At 42.2% G+C, this 20,245-nt stretch overlaps 1 protein-coding gene across 1 annotated transcript in view; it reads right to left on the bottom strand.

Annotated features, from left to right (window-relative positions):
- The window catches only part of TRPC5 (transient receptor potential cation channel subfamily C member 5), a 291,668-nt gene extending 271,714 nt beyond the window's left edge, over nt 1–19,954 (bottom strand). Inside the window, exon 1 of the mRNA XM_081566414.1 lies at nt 19,170–19,954. The gene's annotated coding sequence lies outside the window, so the exon portion shown is untranslated. The remainder of the gene's footprint in view (nt 1–19,169) is intronic.
- Nucleotides 19,955–20,245: the final 291 nt, after the last annotated feature.

The following is a 20,245-nucleotide window of genomic DNA, read 5'->3' as shown; positions in this document are numbered from 1 at the left end:
CCTATACTTTTAATCTCTCTCCTTTCCCCTCCCAGAGAGTAAAAGAGCTGAAGAATCTGATTCCTACTACTGAGCTGATGTCTAATCCTTAGTAGTGGGCCTTGTATGCAGGTCCTGGGGAGTTCATCCTTTGACTAAGGACTGAGACTTAAAGGAACAGTGCTTACTGCTGGAGGTTCAGACACCAAGGTCGGCTGGGAGTGGGGAAAGGACAGCATTTTGAGTATAAAGAGACCTGGAGCTCTCTATTTGCAAATACTGTTCAGTGACTTCAGAAGCTCAGAGAAGTCTATGAGCTTCTTGCTTCTGACCTCTAATTCTGCCTGAAAGGGACTTGGTCCGTGCTGCTCCCTTTCTGGCTGGTGAGCAGCAGGAAAGCATGATGCACATCAGCAGAGTCTCCACTGCTGGGACCAGATGGGACCCTCTCTTCTGGGTAGAGAACCACCTGCTGCTGGAGAGCATGAGTGAGAAGAGTCCTGGGTTGGGAGCAGAGAGGTTCTTGGGTTCTCCTCCCTGGTTGGCCCTTGCTTCATTGGGTAGATCCCTTTACTTCTCGGGTTCCTTTTCCTGTGTGTAAAGGCAGGTTGATGCCCTTTTAAATACAAAATGAGCATCTGGCTAGTACTGTATACTTCACACACATGGTATCTTGTTTTCATCAGCAAGTCTGCTTTAAACTGAGGATGAAGAGGGAGGCTCAAGGAGGCATGTGACTTGCCCAAGGTCTCAGGACCAATAAGTACAGAGCCAAGATGCAGACTTAATTCTATTGCAAGTCTCACTTCAAGATCTTTATGTTAAATGGTAATGAGGACAATGATGAAGAAGAAGAAAAGACGAGGAGGAGGAAAGAGAGAAAGAGGAGGAAGAAAGCAGCTAATGAATGCTTGTCACAAGTCAGGCTCTGTGCTAAGCACTGTTGCTTAGTCCTCACAACAACTCTAAGAACAGTACTGTTATTATCATCTTCATTTTAGAAATGCTGAAAGCTGAGGTTCAGAGAGGTTAAGTGTCTTCCTTAAGGTCACAGTCCTGGTAAGTTGGCAGAGCTAGCACTTAAATCCAGGACTCCTGACTCCTAGAGTGGTGCTCTTGACACTGTACTAGTCTGTTTAAAAGGCTTGATGAGAAAGTGCTTTGGGAATGTGTGGTGCTGTCTGAAGGAAAGCTGGCCCTCTCCATCATTTTATTAGACCCACTGACGCACCTGGCAGCCTCTAAGGGGAATATACTTGTCTGGGCCCCAGGCCAGAAGGTCAAGGTGGGATGGGGACATGGCTTCGGGAGACCCACTTTCTCCAGGGTCAAGCTCTCTGAAGGCACTGTGTTACAGAGTCTTCAGAACTACCCTGCTGTAGCATCAGCTGACTGCCCGTCTCCAGGGGGCCTAGTGGGCACTTGTTTGGGAGCACATATTGTTCCATTTCTTCCTTGCCACCTTGACTCCTGGCCAAACGATTGTTCCCTGCCTCTCCAGCAACTAATGACACATGTCCCATTCCCCAACTCCCGCTCTGTCTTCAGTTTGTCCAGATGGGAGTTGGCCTGTTAGCCCTGTCACTTTACCTCTGGAGTCTTAAGGGAACCAAACCTAACATACTACCTGTTGTAGCACTTTATTTCAATATATATCAGGACATTATAAAGCTTGCATCTTGCCTTTTGCAAATTGAAAGGGATTTTATTGCTGGGCTCACGGAGTCCCATAATACTCAAGCCAGCTCTGGCGCTAGCTGGGCTCATGGATCACTCTCTCTCCATCAAAGTCACAGTCTACGTTCCTCCTCTGAGTTTCCAGCCTATCATCTGTCTGTTATCACATTGAAAAGAGCTCTCAGGGGAAGAAATCTAGAAATGTCTGGGGAGGCTGTGCCATCATGCAAATTTGATGCCACACCAGGGAGGATAAAGATGAATGAGCTGCAGGGCCTGCTGACAAGACAGTGGTTCCAAGCACAGGCTGGTATGGGATCAAGTGGTTGCCAGTGGTGGTGTTCCATTTGCCAAGTCTTTCAACCCATCTGCAGGTCTTGACCCAACTCAACTTTCCCTTTCCTAGGTATCTTCTCCCAGGCTTTTGAGTACCTCTAGAGAAAGTTACATGACTATGCAGATTGGTGCAGCCAAGTTATTTTCCAAGCTTGGCCAAGCCCCCAGGACCATTCCACATATACCTCCCTTTTGTATCTCTTGGTTCTGTGCTGTGCTCAGTTGCTAAGTCGTGTCCAACTCTTTGCGACCCCATGAACTGTAGCCCGCCAGACTCCTCTAACCGTTGGATTTCCTGGCAAGATTACTGGAGTGGGTTGCCATTTACTTCTCCAGGGGATCTTCCCAACCCAGGGATCGAACCCATGTCTTCCATGTCTCCTCCACTGCAAACAGATTCTTTTACCCCTGAGCCAGCAGGGAGCCCTGTTAGCTTCTCAGTTGTGTCTGACTCTCTGTGACCCTGTGGACTGTAGCCTGCCAGGCTCCTCTGTCCATGGAATTCTCCAGGCAAGAATACTGGAGTGGGTAGGCATTTCCTTCTCTTAGGTAGACTTCCTTTTAAAACAAGAAATTAAATAATTTGGCAGTGGTGGGTCTTAGTTGCGGTATGTAGGATCTTTGTTTGCAGCTTGTGGGATCTAGTTCTCTGACCCGGGATCGAACTTGGGCCCCCTGCATCGGGAGTGCGAAGTCCTAGCCACTGGACCACCAGGGGAAGTCTGCTCTACTCCGTTGTGAAAGTCCCGGTGTCAGGGATCCAGCCTGCCCCTCTGACCCCTGCCTCACTACAGAAGACCTTCTCTCCTGCCTCACAGAAAGAAGGGTCTTTGAGATATGAACTTCCTCCACCCCATGGCAAATCTTCTATTTGTATCCAACTTTATTTTCTGTTTTGAGCTGTTTCCACTCCTTTTTAAGGCTAGTCTCCCCACCTCTGCTCTTGATCTTCCACCTCCTACCTCTGCAGTGTGTTGTTCCAGTTCTCTTCTCCCATATGCTCCGTCTTCTTCACCCAATTCTCCCCTTCTCAGCCCTTGAATGTGTTTGCGTCTCTCCATCAAAAATAAGAATCCCCACCTCAAGCTACTTCCTTCCCCATTCTCAACTCTGCTGTGAAAATTCTCAAAAGGATAGTTTCCAGTTGTTTAATCTTCATCTCCTATTCCTGTTGCCACCTATGACAGTTTGGCTTCTGTTTCCATGACTCATTTCTACATCAGTGCATTAACAACAGCTCACATTAAGTTCTTAATATGAACCAGGCACTGTGTTAGGTACTTTGTACAAGTTGTATTATTCGATCCTCACAACAACCCTATGAGGTGAGTACTATCATAATCTCCATTTTACAGACAGTGCCGGTTAGAGCTTTTAAGTGACTTGTTCAAGGTTACACAGCCTAGTGAGTGGTAGAGTTAGGATTTGAACAGAAGTGATTTGACATTAGAGCCCATTCTTTAACTCAGGGGTGCACAAACTTGTTCTGTAAAGGCCTAGATAATAAAAGTTTTCAGCTTTGCATGCCATACAGTCTCTGATGTTACTGCTCAGCTCTGCCATTGTAGTCTGAAAGCAGTGACAGAGGATATATAAATGAATAAGAGCGACTGCATTGCAATAAAACTTGATTTATGGACACTGAAAATGAGTTTCATATAATTTTGCCTGTCGAAATATTCTTCTTCTTTTGACTTTTCTCCCCAGGCATTTAAAAATATGAAGATCATTTTTAGCTTGCAGTCCATACATATAAACAAGTGGTGGGCCATATTTGTCCCATGGTTGTGGTTTGCTGACCTTGACTCTAGCCATCACATTATTCAAGGCTCCTCAAGCTGTCAAATCCAATGGCTACAGCTCTCCAGGCTGATGATACACGCTCTCTTTTGTTCTCGCCCCATGATTTTGAAGGCCATACTTACTTCCAGTTTTCCTTCTGCCTTAGCCTCTGCTCAAAGCTCCCTTTCTCCCATCTACCTCTCAAATGTTTGGCATTTCCAAGGATCAAGAGTTGACTTCTTTTTTTGTTTATTCCTTGTTTGTTAATGTAGTAGCTCAGCACATGGGCTTTGGAGTTTTACTTGCCTGGGTTTAAATCCTAGCTCCAATAGATACTACTTGTGTGAACTTACAGGGTTGTTGTGAAGGTTACATGATTTACTATTTGGAAAACTCTCCCAATCATGCCTTTAATGTAGTCTATTTTTAATAAAATAGTTGTCATCACCATTGTTATTATTGTGTCACTATGATGGGATGTTGATTTCTTAATCTGTGTCTCCAGTTCAGACTTGAATTTTGAGTCCTAGACCCACATATCAGCCTATTTAACATCTGTACTTGGGTGTCCACTGGCACCTTGACCTCAGCATGTCCCACACCTAACTCATCATCTCTCTCCCACTCTTGTATCCCCTCACCCATACCTGCTCTTTTGCCCCCACCATTCCTTGTTCTTGTTAACAGCAACACTGTTCACTCACTGAACTGACAAAACTGAAAGTCCAGTTTCATGTTAGAAAAAAAAAATGACATGAAACATCCAGCTTTAAAGTGAAGATGAAACTGAACATTTTAAATCTCTCCTCAGTTGGGACTGGAGATTCACTACATGGTTGATGTGAAAAAATTTTCCCTCTTTTCCCTTTCCTAATCTCCTTCCCTTCTGTCAGATGGATCTCCTCTCTCTCCCTTAAACTCAGTGTGCCCATTTCTAACTCCTCACCTTTGATACATGATTCCTCTCATCTGAAATGCATCCCCCCATATATCTTCAAATGGCATCTATCGTTTAAGGGCTAAAACACCCATGACACCTTCTTCACCTCTCTATTCAACAAAATAAGGCATATTTTGGAACCAAGGCCTTATGTTTTTAAATTGAATGTCAGTATTATGTATTCTATACTTTATAATGTTCTCTGTCACAAGTCTCAAAGCCATATTGTTTTGATGGGATTATTGCATCTTAAGTTCACAAGGCATAGAATGTTCTTCCTCTGAGTTCTCCACTATGCCTTGCGCAGTTCTCCTTATGCCTCCCATCACTTTCTCTGGCTCCTTTCCCTACAATTAACATGGACCACATCTCCCCACCCCTGCCTTCTGAGTTTCTTCCTTAGAGATTTTCAATCTATTTTTTAGAGATAAAACTTTTATATGTATATCTATGACTTCCCAAATTTTCATCTCATTTCCTAACCTCTTTCCTGAGCTCCCTTCCTACATCTAAATTTCTTGGTGGACATTTTCATGAGGATGTCTTGCCTGACTTCAAACCTGTCTATCAAAATCTCAACTCATCATCCTTCCATCTCACCCCACCTTCACATTTCCTTATGGCATCATCATTCTGTTACACAAAACTTGAAGTCATCTTTGACTACCTTCATCATACATACATAGGGATTTACCATAATATATCCACTGTTCCTTTATGGTGTCTCTTATACCCCATCCTTTCTTGCCCCACTACTACAGTAACAATAATAACAAAAACTATAGCTGTTAAATGTGGATTGGTGCTTGTTATGGCCAGATACTGGGCTAAGTGCTTTATATAAATTAACTCATTTATCCTCATATCATTCCTATGAGGTTGGTCTTCCTAGTATCCTCTTTTCATAGATGAGAAAACTAAGGTTCAGTGTGGCAGAGCTAGAATCACACCAAAATGGATTTGGACTCACATTTCATAATTAACCACGGTGCCACTTACTCCTCATACCTAGATTTCTGTAACTGCTTCCTAACTGGTACACCTGCCATTGTTTGCTCCTCCATCAGTCCTTGTTATCCTACATACCATTTCCAGGATAATCATCCCAGATATTGCTATCATGATTTATCTCTCAATCCATTGCTATCACTGTTTCATACATTAAATTATATCTAGCCACATCCTAACATATAAAGCCCTTCACAATTTCACTACAACCTAACTTCCCAGCTCTCTCTCTTAGATGGGCCCGCATAGATTTCCATGAATGGATTAAACCACAGTGTCCTACTCAGCTATACCACAGTTTTACTTTATCCAATTCACTCTCGATCATCTTGTGAGCTACTGGAGGGAAAGGATGGGCCTGCACTTTGGTGCCCCTCAAGGCCTTCCACCTAGTTTTCACTCAGTGAATATCTGTCAAGTGATTGACAGTAGGGACTCAGGTAACACTAAGAAAATTAGATTGTTTAATTAGTACTTAACACGCTCCTTTTTCTTTCCTCCCTATGAGCCCTCTCATTTTTCTCTTCTCTGGTATAATTATCCTATGAAAATGTGAAAATCTCCTTTGCTGCAATCCTACACCACTTCATCAGTTCTTCCCTTGATTTATCCCCAAACATACCTTCTTACAGGGGCTTCCCAGGTTGCTCAGTGGTAAAGAATCCACCTGCCAAAGCAGGAGACTGAGACACTAGTTCAGTCCCTGGGTTCGGAAGATCACCTGGAGGAGGAAATGGCAACCCACTCCAGGATTCTTGCCTGAAAAATCCCATGGACTTACAGTCTAAAGAGTCACAAAGAGTTGGACATGACTGAGTGGCTGAGCACACGCACACCTACTACACACACTTGCTATAAATCTTTCTTCGTCGCTTGGTATTTATTAGACTAAATGTTACCAATCTAGGAAAAGTTTCTAGGGATGACCATTGTGTGAAGATGACAGCACAGTCTACAGCATAAACTGACTCTTTATTTTATTTAAGCCACAGACTTTCAGGCGATGTTCAGCACTGGCCAAGGCCCCTGAGCCACTGTACCCAAGAGATGGCAATGGAAGTGACAACTGGGAAGGTCAGTTCCAAATCCAGATGTCATAAATCCCCAGATGTTCTTGTGTCACAGAGAGAACACATTCCCATTTTTATTGGATTTTTAAATTTTTCTTTGGATCCTTACTGCTTCCTGGGCATTGCCACAGATTAGGTACCACAATGCCAAAGAATATCATAGAATTCCCTAATAGTTCAGGAAGACCAAGGTTTTAATGTATTTTTGTTGTTGTTTAGTCAATAAGTCGTCTCTGACTTTTAGAAACCCCATGGACTGTAGCCCGCCAGGCTCCTCCGCCCATGGGATTCTCCAGGCAAGGCAGGCGGATTCTTTACCACTGAGCCACCTGGGAAGCCCTTCTATATTTAGGCAGATTCATTTATTTATGATTATTTATAACATCTGGTCAGTGGTTCCAATAATTCAAAGCAATATTTATCAAATTTTTGACAATAAACCACAGCAAAAAAAAATTTGCATCGAATCCAGTTCAGTTCAGTCGCTCAGTAGTGTGCGACTCTTTGTGACACCATGAACTGCAGCACGCCAGGCCTCCCTGTCCATCACCAACTCCCGGACTTTACCCAAACTCATGTCCATCGAGTCAGTGATGCCATCCAGCCATCTCATCCTCTGTCGTCCCCTGCTCCTCCTGCCCCCAATCCTTCCCAACATTAGGGTCTTTTCCAATGAGTCAACACTTCGCATGAAGTGGCCAAAGTATTGGAGTTTCAGCTTCAACATCAGTCCTTCCAATGAACACCCTGGACTGATCTCCTTTAGGATGGACTGGTTGGATCGCCTTGCAGTTCAAGGGACTCTCAAGAGTCTTCTCCAACACCACAGTTCAAAAGCATCAATTCTTCAGTGCTCAGCTTTCTTCACCGTCCAACTCTCACATCCATACATGACTACTGGAAAAACTATAGCCTTGGCTAGACAGACCTTTGTCGGCAAAGTAATGGCTCTGCTTTTTAATATGCTATCTGGGTTGGTCATAACTTTCCTTCCAAGGAGTAAGCGCCTTTTAATTTCATGGCTGCAATCACCATCTGCAGTGATTTTGGAGCCCCCAAAAATAAAGTCTGACACTGTTTCCACTGTTTCCCATGAAGTGATGGGACGAGATGCAATGATCTTAGTTTTCTGAATGTTGAGCTTTAAGTCAACTTTTTCATTCTCCTCTTTCACTTTCATCAAGAGGCTTTTTAGTTCCTCTTCACTTTCTGCCATAAGGGTGGTGTCATCTGCATTGAATCCAACATACACACAAATACATGCACATGCACACAAACACACACATACATTCACCACACTCTCACACTCAGACTCATACACATACACTACTGAACAAAAGTTTCATGAAACAATGTTTACTGTTACTACATGTGATTCACATTTTTCTCTTTTAATCTATTTCATTTAAAAATGGTGGTGAACTACTAAACTGATTTCATAGTACATTAATGAATCATTGCTCACATATTGAAAACACTGGTTTAAAAGATGGAAACAAACAAAAAAGAATCATAAGATGGTTCTGTTTTGTGCTATAACAAGGCAAGTATATATACTGCATGCAACTGATATGCTGAGAATAAGCAGTTCTTAAATTACAAAGTCCATGGCAGGGATAACAGAAATAATTAACTGTGATGTGTTGATTTTGTTATCAGTTTTACTCAATTATCTGTTTAAAACAAACTTGTCATCTTTTGTTCTCGCCTGTTGACATATTACAGGCTACCCAACTATATGGTAGTCTGTTTCAATGTTTACAGTTGTGCAAGAGTTCTATGTTCCTTTGAAAGTTAGATGGAAAGTTGTGTCAATTCTGAAAAGGTCATTTACAAATAAGATATTGGGCTTATTGATACTAAAATATGATCACCTTGTTACTCTATGGGATAATTATAACTATATTTCATGAATTTTTAATGTCCCGCCTCCCCTCACCGTGTGCACTGTGGACATCTCCCTCCTTCTCTCCCTACCCTTCCCCTCTTGTGTTTGTGCTTCCTGGAATTCTAGGATTCTAGAATGTTCAGATAAAATGGGCGTGATATGTAAGAATATTGAGGCATTCAAGTTGTATGATGTATAGAGTATTCAGGTGAGCACCATGGGGTCAATGGGTGCTATAAAAACATTTCAGAAAGTGGGTGTAGTCACCAATTACTTGCATAATTGATCAGCCCAAAGATTTGTCCCTTAATACAGATGTTAGTTCTTCCAAAGTGAAGTTGTACTAAGAATGCAGCAAAAGGACAAAATGAATTTGAGTTGTAGCTTGAGAGATTTTGTTATGATGTAAAAATCTTTCCACACATCAATTCATAGTTTCTTGTATTTTCATTCAGAAGTTCTAGAGGAGAAAAAAATAAAATGGGGCAGGGGTGGTGGTAACCAAGCAGCTGGGAAACAGTGGAAGCAAGGCTTTTGACTGAATACCTTTTATACATTTTGATTTTCAAACAATGGACATAAATCACCTATTCAAAAATGTAAATAAAAAAGAGCAAACACACACAAAAATAACGAACAAGGAAAACAAAAATAACAATCAATAGAGTTTTCTGATAATGAGGAGGCATTATAATGCAAGCCAAGGGGAAAATGGGAGATTTGAAGGAAGAGACCTGTGTCCCATCCTGCCTCCACCATTTACTAGCTGTACAATATCAGGCACACAAGTTAACTTGCCTGATCCTATTTCCTCATCTGTGAAATGGGGGTAGCAATATTAACACCTATCATTTAGAGATTGAAGATTATTTCAGATAATGTATTTGTTGCATTCCACACATAAGAGATTATGGTAAGCAACATAATGGCCCTGTAAATATGTAAGCACATCCCCAGAACATGTCAGAGTGTTAGGTTACATGGCAGAAGGGATTTTTCAGATGGAGCTAAGGTTGCTAATTCAGATGAAATCTTAAAATTGGGAGATTATCCTGGATGATCCAGGTAGGCCCAATGTGATCATGTGGGTTCTTAAAAGCAGAAGAGGAAGGCAAACAAAGATGCAATGGAAGAAGAGGTAGGGGAAATTCAAATTGTGAGAGGAGGTCAGCCTACCCTGGTTGGCTTTGAAATTGGAGGTATGGGGCCACAGACCAAAGAATGTGGGTGGCTGTAGAAGCTAGGAATGGCATTGAATTGACAGCAAAAAAAAATGGACTTCAGTTCTGCAACTGCAAGGAAGTGAATTATGCCAACAACCTGAATAAGTAAGGAGATAGATTCTCTCCTAGAACGTCCAGTAGAGAATTCAGTCCTGCCGACACTTTGATACTAGCCCACTGACCCCTATGTCAGACTTCTGACCTATAGAACAATAACAATAATAAATTTGTGTTGTTTTAAACTGCTTAATTTGTGGTGGTTATAGCCACAATAGAGAACTCATACAAAGATTTTCAATAATTGATATCAACTGCTATTGTTAATTTAGGGTGATCACAGAAATGGAGGAGCCTGGTGGGCTACAGTCCATGGGGTCACAAACAGTTGGACACGACTGAGTGACTTCACTTCATAGAAATCTTAGAAATTAATTATCTATATTTTATGTTATACGATTATTGATGCCATACTAATATGATCCTCTTGAAAATCAATGGATGTTGGGCAACCTCAGATCCAACAGAAACTGGATGTCTCAAACCTTAAACCAAAGGACTGGGGCCCAGAAGTTGTGGTGTCTGTCTCTTTGTCTTTGCCATTAAGCTATCTAGCCACCAATAAGTTTTTAGATGAATCAAGTGCTTAGTGATTTTACTGGAATTTATAAAACTTATTGTAACTTATAGAATTACTGAAATCCATAGGTACTCTACCTATCATATTTTACAGGTGTGAAAGTTGAGGAGGTAGGGAGCACCATGGGCTGGGAGGAGATAGGAGTTGCTTATTTTTTTCACCTGTAAAATAGTGATAGGTATAGTATTTACCTATGTCAGTAAATTATAAAATAAGCGATTTAATTAATTCCTTTGAGCTTTAGTTTTATCTATAAAATAAGCATGATAATGTACCTTTTCATGGAGTTGTGGAAGTTTAAATGAGATACTTCATGTGAAATGCTTGGCACATAACTAAGCACTGTCTAGGCCTCAACTGTTATTGTTGAGCTGAGCTTTGTAAGATGTGTGTTGATATGGTAAATTATTTCTTATCTAGCATCAACTCATTACTTGCTGGAGGAAAATTATTGCAGTTTAGCTCAAGATTTAAGTATAATATTTTTGTCTCATTTGTAGTCTTGGATTTTAAAAATTTGAGTTTTCTGCTATGCCTTTACTTGCATCCTTTCTTTTACCCATATCATCTCACATCCTTCCTATGAGGTAAGAGGTATTATTCACCCGTTTTATAGATTATCATCAGGCCAGAAGTCTTGTAATATTTAGTTCTTCCCCTAGAATGCTATTTCAGCCTTGATTTTTTTCACAGTTGCTCCATTGAAGGATGTGTGTGTGTGTGTGTGTGTTTTCTCTTTCTGTGTGTGCATATGTTTGCCTGTTGCATATATACACAAAAAATGCATAGAGAGTCTCACTAACTTTATAACTTCCTAATTTTGTGACTTACCATATAAAATAAGGCTGCTTCTGATTTCAGCCTTACTCTATGAAGTGATTCATAGAGTAATTCAACTGTAATTCTTTCTGAATAATACTTGTTTTGAAGCCTCAAATATATTTTACTTTGTGTGTATTTCTCAGTGTTCTATCTGTGGAAAGCCCAACGTGACTTGCACCAATTAGAGATAGATGTTACATGCCTCAAGGCATAACATCAAATAGCTAATTTTCTAGTAAGCTAAAATTATTGCCCAAATATTATTAATTATAATAATATTATATCTTCAATGTACTGATTATTCATTCACAGTATGCCAGTGTCTTATAGTGGCTAAAGGTTTATCAATTTTATCTTCTCAAAGAACCAGCTTTTAGTTTCACTGATCTTGGCTATTATTTTCTTCATATAAATTTCATTCATTTCTGCTCTGATCTTTATGATTTCTTTCCTTCTATTAATTTTGGGTTATGTTTGTTTTTTGTCTAGTTGCATTAGGTGTAAGATTAGGTTGTTTATTTGAGATTTTTCTTGTTTCCTGAGGTAACATTGTATTGCTATAAACATCTCTCTTAGAACTGCTTTTACTGTGTCCCATAGGTTTTGGGTCATTGTGGTTTTGTTGTTATTTGTTTTTAGGTATTTTTTAAATTTCCTCTTTGATTTCTTCAGTGATCTCTTAGTTATTTAGTAGCATATTGTTTAGCCTACATGTGTTTGTGTTTTTTTATGTTTTTTTTTCCTGTAATTGATCTCTAATCTCATAGATTGTGGTTGGAAAAGATTCTTGACATGACTTCAATTTTCTTAAATTTGCCAAAGCTTGATTTGTGACCCAAGATGTGATCAACCTGGAAAATGTTCCTTGTGCACTTGAGAAGAAGGTGTATTCTGCTGCTTTTGGATGGAATGTCCTATAAATATCCGTTAAGTCTATCTGGTCTAATGTGTCATTTAAGGCTGTGTTTATTTATTAATTTCCTATCTTGATGAACTATCCATTGGTCTAAGTGAAGTGTTAAAGTCCCCAAGTATTATGGTGTTATTGTCAATTTCCCCATTGATGGCTTTTGAAGTGAAGTGAAGTGAAAGTCGCTCAGTTGTGTCTGACTCTTTGTGATGCCATGGACTATACAGTTCGTGGAATCCTCCAGGCCAGAATACTGGAGTGGGTAGCCTTTCCCTTCTGCAGGAGATCTTCCCAACCCAGGGATCGAACCCAGGTCTCTCACATTGCAGGAAGATTCTTTACCAGCTGAGCCACAAGGGAAGCCCAAGAATACTGGAATGGGTAGCCTGTCCCTTCTCCAGCGAATCTTCCCAACCCAGGAATTGAACCAGGGTCTCCTGCACTGCAGGCAGATTCTTTACCAACTGAGCGATCAGGGAAGCCCATTGATGGCTTTTAGCCCTTACCTTATGTATTGAGGTGCTGCTATATTTGGTATGTAAATGTTTACATTTGTTTATGTCTTCTAGGGTTGATCCCTTGATCATTATGTAGTGTCCTTCCTTGTCTCTTGTGATAGTCTTTATTTTAGAGAACATTTTGTCTGATATGAGTATTGATGTTTCAACTTTCTTTTGATTTCCATTTGCTTGGAATATTTTTTTCCATCCCCTCATCTTCAGTCTGTATGTGTCCCTAAGTCTGAAGTGGGTCTCTTGTAGACAGTATATATATGGGTTTTGTTTTTATATCCAATCAGCCAGTCTGTGCCTTTTGGTTGGAGCATTTAATTCATTACATTTAAGGTAATTATCAATATGTATGTTCCTTTTACCATTTTCTTATTTATTTTGGATATGTTTTTGTAGGTCTTTTCCTTATCTTGTGTTTCCCATGTAAAGAATTCCTACAGCATTTGTTGTAAAGCTGGTTTGGTTTAACTTTTGCTTGTCCGTAAGGTTTTTGATTTCTCTGTCAAATATAAATGAGAACCTCACTGGGTGAGTATTCTTGGTTGTAGGTTTTTCCCTTTCATTACTTTAAATATGTCCAGCCACTTCCTTCTGGCCTGCAGAATTTCTACTGAAAAATCAGATGATAACCTCATCAGGATTCTCTTGTATGTTATGTTATTTGTTACTTTTCCCTTGCTGCTTTTAATACTTTTTCTGTGTATTTAATTTTTGTTAGTTTTATTAATGTGTCTCAACATGTTTCTCCTTGGGCTTATCCTGTATGTGGCTCTGCACTTCCTGGACTTGACCGACTATTTCCTTTCCCATATCAGGGAAGTTTTTTACTATAATCTCTTCAAATATTTTCTCAGACTCTTTCTCTATTTCCTCTGGGACCCCTATAATTTGAATGTTGGTGTATGTAATGTTGTCCCAGAGGTCTCTGAGACTGTCCTCATTTCTTTTCATTCTTTTTTCTTTATTCTGCTCTGCTACAGTTATTTCTACCATTCTATCTTCCAGCTCACTTATCTGTTCTTCTGCCTCAGTTACTCTGCTATTGATTCCTTCTAGTGTATTTTTCATTTCAGTTATTCTGTTTTTCATCACTGATTGTTTGCTCTAGTTCTTCTAGGTCCTTGTTAAATATTTCTTGTATCATCTCAATCTGTGCCTCTATTTCCGAGATCTTGGATCATCTTTACTATCATTACTCTGAGCTCTTTTTTCAGGTAGATTGCCTCTTTCCTCTTCATTTATTTGGTTTTGTAGGCTTTTATCTTGCTCCTTCATCTGCAACATATTTCTCTGTCATCTCATTTTTCTAACCTATTGTGTTTATGCAGGCTACAGGATCATAGTCCCTCTTGCTTCTGTTGTCTGCCCTATGGTGGGTGAGGTTGGTCCAGGGGCTTGTGTAGGCTTCCTGGTGGCAGAGACTGGTGCCTGTGCTCTGGTGGGTGGAGCTGAATCTTTTCCCTCTGATGGGCAGGGTCGCAACAGGTAGTCTGTCATGGGGTGTCTGTGAGCTTAGTATGACTTTAGACAGCCTGTCTGCTGATGAGTGGGGCTGTGTTCCTGTCTTGCTGGTTGTTTGGTTTCAGGTGTCTATCACTGGAGCCTGGAAGCAGTTAGGTGGAGCCAGGTCTTCGTGTCGAGATAGATACCTCTAGGAGAGTGCATGCTGATTAATATTCTGTGGGCCTGGGAATTTGCTGGCAGTCCAGCATCCTGGACTCAGGGCTCTTACCCCAGAGGCCAAGAAGTAGGGCCAGAATTTGAACTCAGGTTTGTGTGAGTCTCCAAACCCAGGTAAACAGTACAATCCTATGGCCCGGCTTCCTTTCAATCAACTCTTTTGCCCACACTTAAGGCTTTTATACTGAATACAAAGAGAAGTGGACCTGAGGAAAGTATATATATATAAATTATAAACTGCATGAATTGTCCCTACATGCCCAGTAGGTAATTGTTTATCTTCAAATGAATTTCCAGTGCTTTTTGGGATAAGCTCAAGCCTCTCAAACTTTAGCATGCCAAAAAATCACTGGGGGATATTCTTAAATGTCAGATTCTAATTTGGTAGGTCTGAGGAAGGGTCTGAGATTCTGTATTTATAAACATCCACCAGGGGTGATGCCACTACTGGTGTGAGGACCATACATGGAGTAGCAAGGCCTTAGCCTACTTCATTCTAACCTCTCTTTCCTATCTTTGTGATATTATAATGTGGAAATTCTTCATATCTTCCTTCTGGGCTGTAATAGACATGTTTTATCGATGTATTTTCTCCAATCCTAAAAGAAACTAGGTTGGGAATCATGGAAATAGGCATCAGAGCTAAAGAATGGAGAAAGGAAACAGCACCCTCCCTGCAAACCTTCCTTCTTCTCATACTCTACTATAAAAACCATCAGTCTTGTCTTTTCTATTTCCCTTGTTTTAATTTTTCAGGAAGTGTGTGCGTGTGTTTGTGTATGCATGCACATTAATGGGTGCTGATTCTGAGTGTACAAAGTCTAAACCATAGTTACCAGATTCCACCAGCTTCCATTCCTCAAAACTAGTAGGGAGTAGCAGAGACTGGGTGTTCTAGATGCCTTGCTGTTGGTGGTGTGAGCCAGATCAATCAGATAAGTGTGAGCAACTAAATCTCTGTCATGTTTAATTCTGCCCTCCACATGAATATACTGGCTGTAGGCATATGCCATGTTTTCTTAGCTAGCAAGATAGGGGTGTGTGTGTGTGTGTGTGTGTGTGTGTGTGTGTGTGTGTGTGTGTGTGTGTGTGTGTGTGTGTGTGTGTGTGTGTGTGTTGGGGGCAGATAGTGGGTGAGAAGGCAAGCCACAAAGATATGACAATAAACTTTTAAGTATAAATATGACATGGAAGTAGAGGGCTGTGATCCTGGTAAACTTGGCCTTTGTTACCTCTTAATTTTTTTGGAAAGCTCTCCAAAGGGCTTTAGGAAATATATTCAATACTAGCAGGCAGTCCTGAGTTCTGGTTTTGGTTGTGTCACTAGCTAGTTCTCTGATTTGGGGAAGTCATTTCTACTCTCGGGGCCTCAATTTCTTTATAGGAGAAATGAGGGGATTGGACCCTGCCAAGATCACTGCTTATTTCCCACCATCAGCTCTTTCTTTGCCTTTGCTAAGGCAAAAAGCTGGGGCAATTTCATGGGCTGTTAGCATCAACTCCACAGTGAATGATGGACAACCAAACCTAGGGAGATTGCAAAGTTCCCTGACCAAGTGAACTGCAATTTTTGCTTTGCCCCACCAGCTTTTATTATCATTAGTTTTTGAAATCATCTATTTTTGCTCAATTAAGTATGATGTACATGTTTGTTTATGAGATCATAGCTGAGTCATTTAGGATTCATCCCTTGCTATTGGGATGGGTTGGTTGGTCTCACTGGACAAACGGTTTGAGAGACCCGTCTGCAGAAGGACTGCTATGTGAGTTTAAAAAGGATGATACTATGGAAATCACAGCCACTGAGCTCTGGACTCAGTGGCTAGCCTCAGCTTAGCCTTGGTCTGGGGCTGATTAGCTACAACTTCTGCCTAGGATTAGGCATCATTTCTGTCTGCTGGCTGCAAACTTTGTCACACCCCTCCCTAGAAACCTGGAAACTAACCAGGGCAGATTAGGTTGGTGGGATCTCAAGGCACAGGGCACTTTGGGGAGAAAAGTCCTGTCCTTCATATTCCCCAGCTCCCAGAAAGCTTCTGAATGGTTTTTGTACCTAGCTGAAAACAAGAAGCTTTGGCAGAAGTAAAGCAGACAGAAATGTTTTGGTACATCTGTTTCAGTGATGGAGAAATGGTCAAAGACAGCTTAAAATATTTGGAAGCAGACTGGAGGGCAATAGCATGACATGTTTGAAATTATCCATTCAATAATTAAGCACCTGAATGGCTCATAGATTGGAATTTAATATGCTAAGGAGTGGAATGAGACGGTAAAAGTGTAAATTTACTCCAGGGCTCCCATTCTTGGGTTCTATATAATTTTCTGTTTTACACAGTGTTTACAAGGTAAACCATAGGCTAGGCAATGTCAGGGTGCTTCACTTCCTAAGCAGTTTTTTGGACTAATCCCATCCCCCGCCAAAGCAAAAGAAAGCAAACATCTGGATGGTTTACTTTCCGTGTTTCAAAACAACTTTGGGTTCTGTCCTATCCTTTTCTTCTTCATCCCCACTGCATCTGTCATTTTCTGGCCTGGCCTTCTCTAAGCACTGTGGTTCTGTGTGTCATTCTGGTTCTGGTTGTTAATTCTAGAAAGAATAGAATTGTAGGAATATAGCTCTTAATGCTGGTAGAAATGGCAGATGTTATCTCATCCAGGTCTCTATATTGGCGCATACACTACAGCCAGGTGAATGTCTGTCAACACAGCTGAGGACTGCCTCGTTCTGGATCCCTGCGCTTCCCACCTCCTTATGCCCTGAGGAACCATGGATCAGGATCCACTGCAGCAGCCAGATTTTCAACCAAGAAAGACCCACACCTTAGGTGTCATCCCTGTTGACACTTTCAGTTCTTTCCCTAGTAGGAAGCTGCTGATTCTTTCCTACCTGTCTGCAACCTGGTCTTTGCTATTTATGGGAAAGTGTAATTTTAACCTAAGAAGGTATTTGCTTATGATGGCCTAAAAAAGTAACAGAATGGGCACCTTTTCAGATCCTACTTGAGTAATCCTTGTTCTGTTCTCTCTCTCAGCAGTGAGCATTAGAACAAATTGCCTGATGCAACATAAACAGTTCCACTTAATGCAAAATCTGTTTCTCTCATTTGCTGAGTTGGAAAGAGGTAATTCATTGTATTCCGGTAACATAATAATAAATAGAAAGCTTAACAGAAGAGCCTGGATGCTTTGGAAGCACAAATTCAAATACTCCCCCCTCGGCTACAGCAGCACAGAGCCCAGATTGTATGGGGTTGATCTGAGTCCTTGAAAAAATACACACATACCATATGTATTACAACTTTATGAAAGCAGAGCCACACACACTCTATCTATCTATTTATCTATCTATGCCCAAACTTCGTGAAAACAGCATCTTCCAAGAACCAAACAGATTTCATGTGGCATTCAGTTTTTCCTTCAACCTTGCAAATAGAGAAACCTTGTGGATTTTCTTTATCTTAGGCTAAACATTTGCTTTGAGACCAACTTGGTACTGGGTGAATGTGTTTCCATGCCTTTTGATCTAGAATAAGCAAATGTTAAAGACTGGGTGAAAGGTACCATTTAACATCATTTATGTCACAGCTTTTTAAGAGTCTATAGGAAAGGAAACATGATATAATACCAAACACCAACATCTGTAAAACACCAAAAAAAAAAATACCTGAGACTGACAATAGACAAGGACGAATTCTAATATGTAAACTTTACATATTTGCTAAATGCCATGAAAATAAATATATAGAAATAGACAAGTGGATCTGGATGCCATGTCAGTGGAGTAAATATTTCTCATTTGAAGCCAGGGCTGACACACACAATCTTTAAGGGGAGCATTATTGATTAGCCTGTCTCTTCTACTCATATGATAAACTCAGGTAAAGTTCAGTGATCCTGTCTTCCCAACTGGTTTCCTAGCTCCAGGCTTTTCACAAGGGAGTAATAACCTTGGTAGCCATCACCACATACTTGGTTATGGCCAGAAGACCCCAGGTTGGCAAAGGGGAGAAAGCCCTTCTCCCAGTTTCATTCTTAGAGACTATGGAGAAAGATCAGGATCCGTGAATACAGCTCAGTACCTATGTGTGTGTTGGAGAGGGGGACCATCATGACTGTTTGTCCAAGTCAGTGTGTGTTTGGGGGGAGGGGGTGTCTACTTTGAGCAGAGATCTGACTGATGTGTCCCCGTTTGTATTTCCTGATTCCTTTAAGGAGCCAGGAAAATGAATCTGGCCATTTTGTAAGTAAGTTTGACAGATACAAAACAGAAAGAAGGTGAATGGGGGCTCTGATTCCTGAGCCCTCATGAGCTCACCCCTGGCTTTCCACATCTTAAAGTGGCTTTTGGCAAAAGGGCCAGTGTCTTTATTCCATTCCTGTCTCTCGGGTCGATACTGATCTCAGATCACTGTCCGGGGTAGAGACAAACTGATTTAGAGGAACATCCCAAATAAAAACATTGTTTTTGGTCACTGCCAAGAGCCACTTTGTTCTGACACCTCTCGAGTCCCACCATATCTTTCTCCCTGTGTCCGAAAACAATCTGTTGCTGGCTTCGCTCTGCCCCCCAGCACCCCAGCCCACAGCCAGCTAGCACCTCCCAGCCCTCAGCATCCCTGCACCTTCACTCCATCCCGCACCTCGCTGCCTTTTGGCAGCACTCCGGCAGCAAAGCCGGAAGGCTCTGGGCTGCCTGTTGACTTACCCCAGGCCAAGTGGTTTGTTCAGATCTGCGTCGTCTGGCGTCTGGGAGCCAAGGAGCTCGGTGCGGCCACCTTACCGGTTCTCCCACGGCGCGCCAACAGCAGCCGCCTGGGACAGCCCAGCCCGGCCTCTAGGCTGCCTGGCGGGTGGGCGGATGAGCACAGGGAAAGGGGCGGGGTGTGGCGAGGCATGCAAGTGCCAGCTCCTAGCGTGGTTTCTCCTTTCGCTTTTTAGTCATTCCCAAACTTCCCCGTGGCTGGCCATCTCTGCTCACCTTTCGCCTTCGTCAGCACCCCGAAACTCTTTGCTCTACCCGTGCCCCTGCCTTGTCCCCGCTCGCTTCTCCCGGCTCGCTGACCCAACCTAGGTGCCTTCAAACGCACGCACCCCCTTCACGCAGCGTACCACACAGTAAGAGCACCGGAAGAAACTGACACGCGAAACTGACAGAGGTAGCTGACGCGGGAGTGTGAAGGAGACAGAGAAGACGTAGGGAGAGACAGAGACCAGCATTCGCACTCTGACATGCACAAACGCTTACTCCTGTGCCAGCTGCTAGGTAGTGGCTGGCGGGAGCCCCAGTCACCCTTCCAAATCTTTCTGGACTAGATAGAGGTTTCTGTCCCCTTCTGCTACCGCTTCTGAAAAATGCTATACAACGAAGGGGGAGAGAGAGAAGCAAAGAGGCGTGGGGAGGTAAAATCGAGGAGGCGCGCTCCTGTTCTCCTCCCCACCCCAGCTCCAAAAATGTCCAACCCTGAGCTCTTCCTTTTCCCTTCTATCTGCTCCTCGCTTTCCTCTCCTCCTTTTCTCTTTTTCCTCTCCTTTGGGTGGCTGCAAGCTGGAAGAACCCGTCGCGATTGTGGGGTGTGTGTGGGGGTGGGGTGGGGGAGACTGCCGCTGTCGGTGGAAGCACCTCTCACCTCCCCCAGTCCGGACCTGGAGCCTCACACAGTCTGAGCTCAAGGCAGGGGCGGGTGGGGCGGAGCGGGGGAGGCGGGCACGGGGGAGGGAAGGAGGGAGAGGGAGGATGGGGCAGCCTGCAGGGGCAGCAGCTCCTGCTTCTCTGCAACTCGG

This window comes from Giraffa tippelskirchi, chromosome X (genome assembly GCF_054371585.1).
Source record: "Giraffa tippelskirchi isolate mGirTip1 chromosome X, T2T-mGirTip1v1.2.pri, whole genome shotgun sequence".
Lineage (NCBI taxonomy): Eukaryota > Metazoa > Chordata > Mammalia > Artiodactyla > Giraffidae > Giraffa > Giraffa tippelskirchi.
The sequence above is the reverse complement of the archived record's forward strand: the minus strand, read 5'-3'. Positions and strand labels throughout refer to the sequence as shown.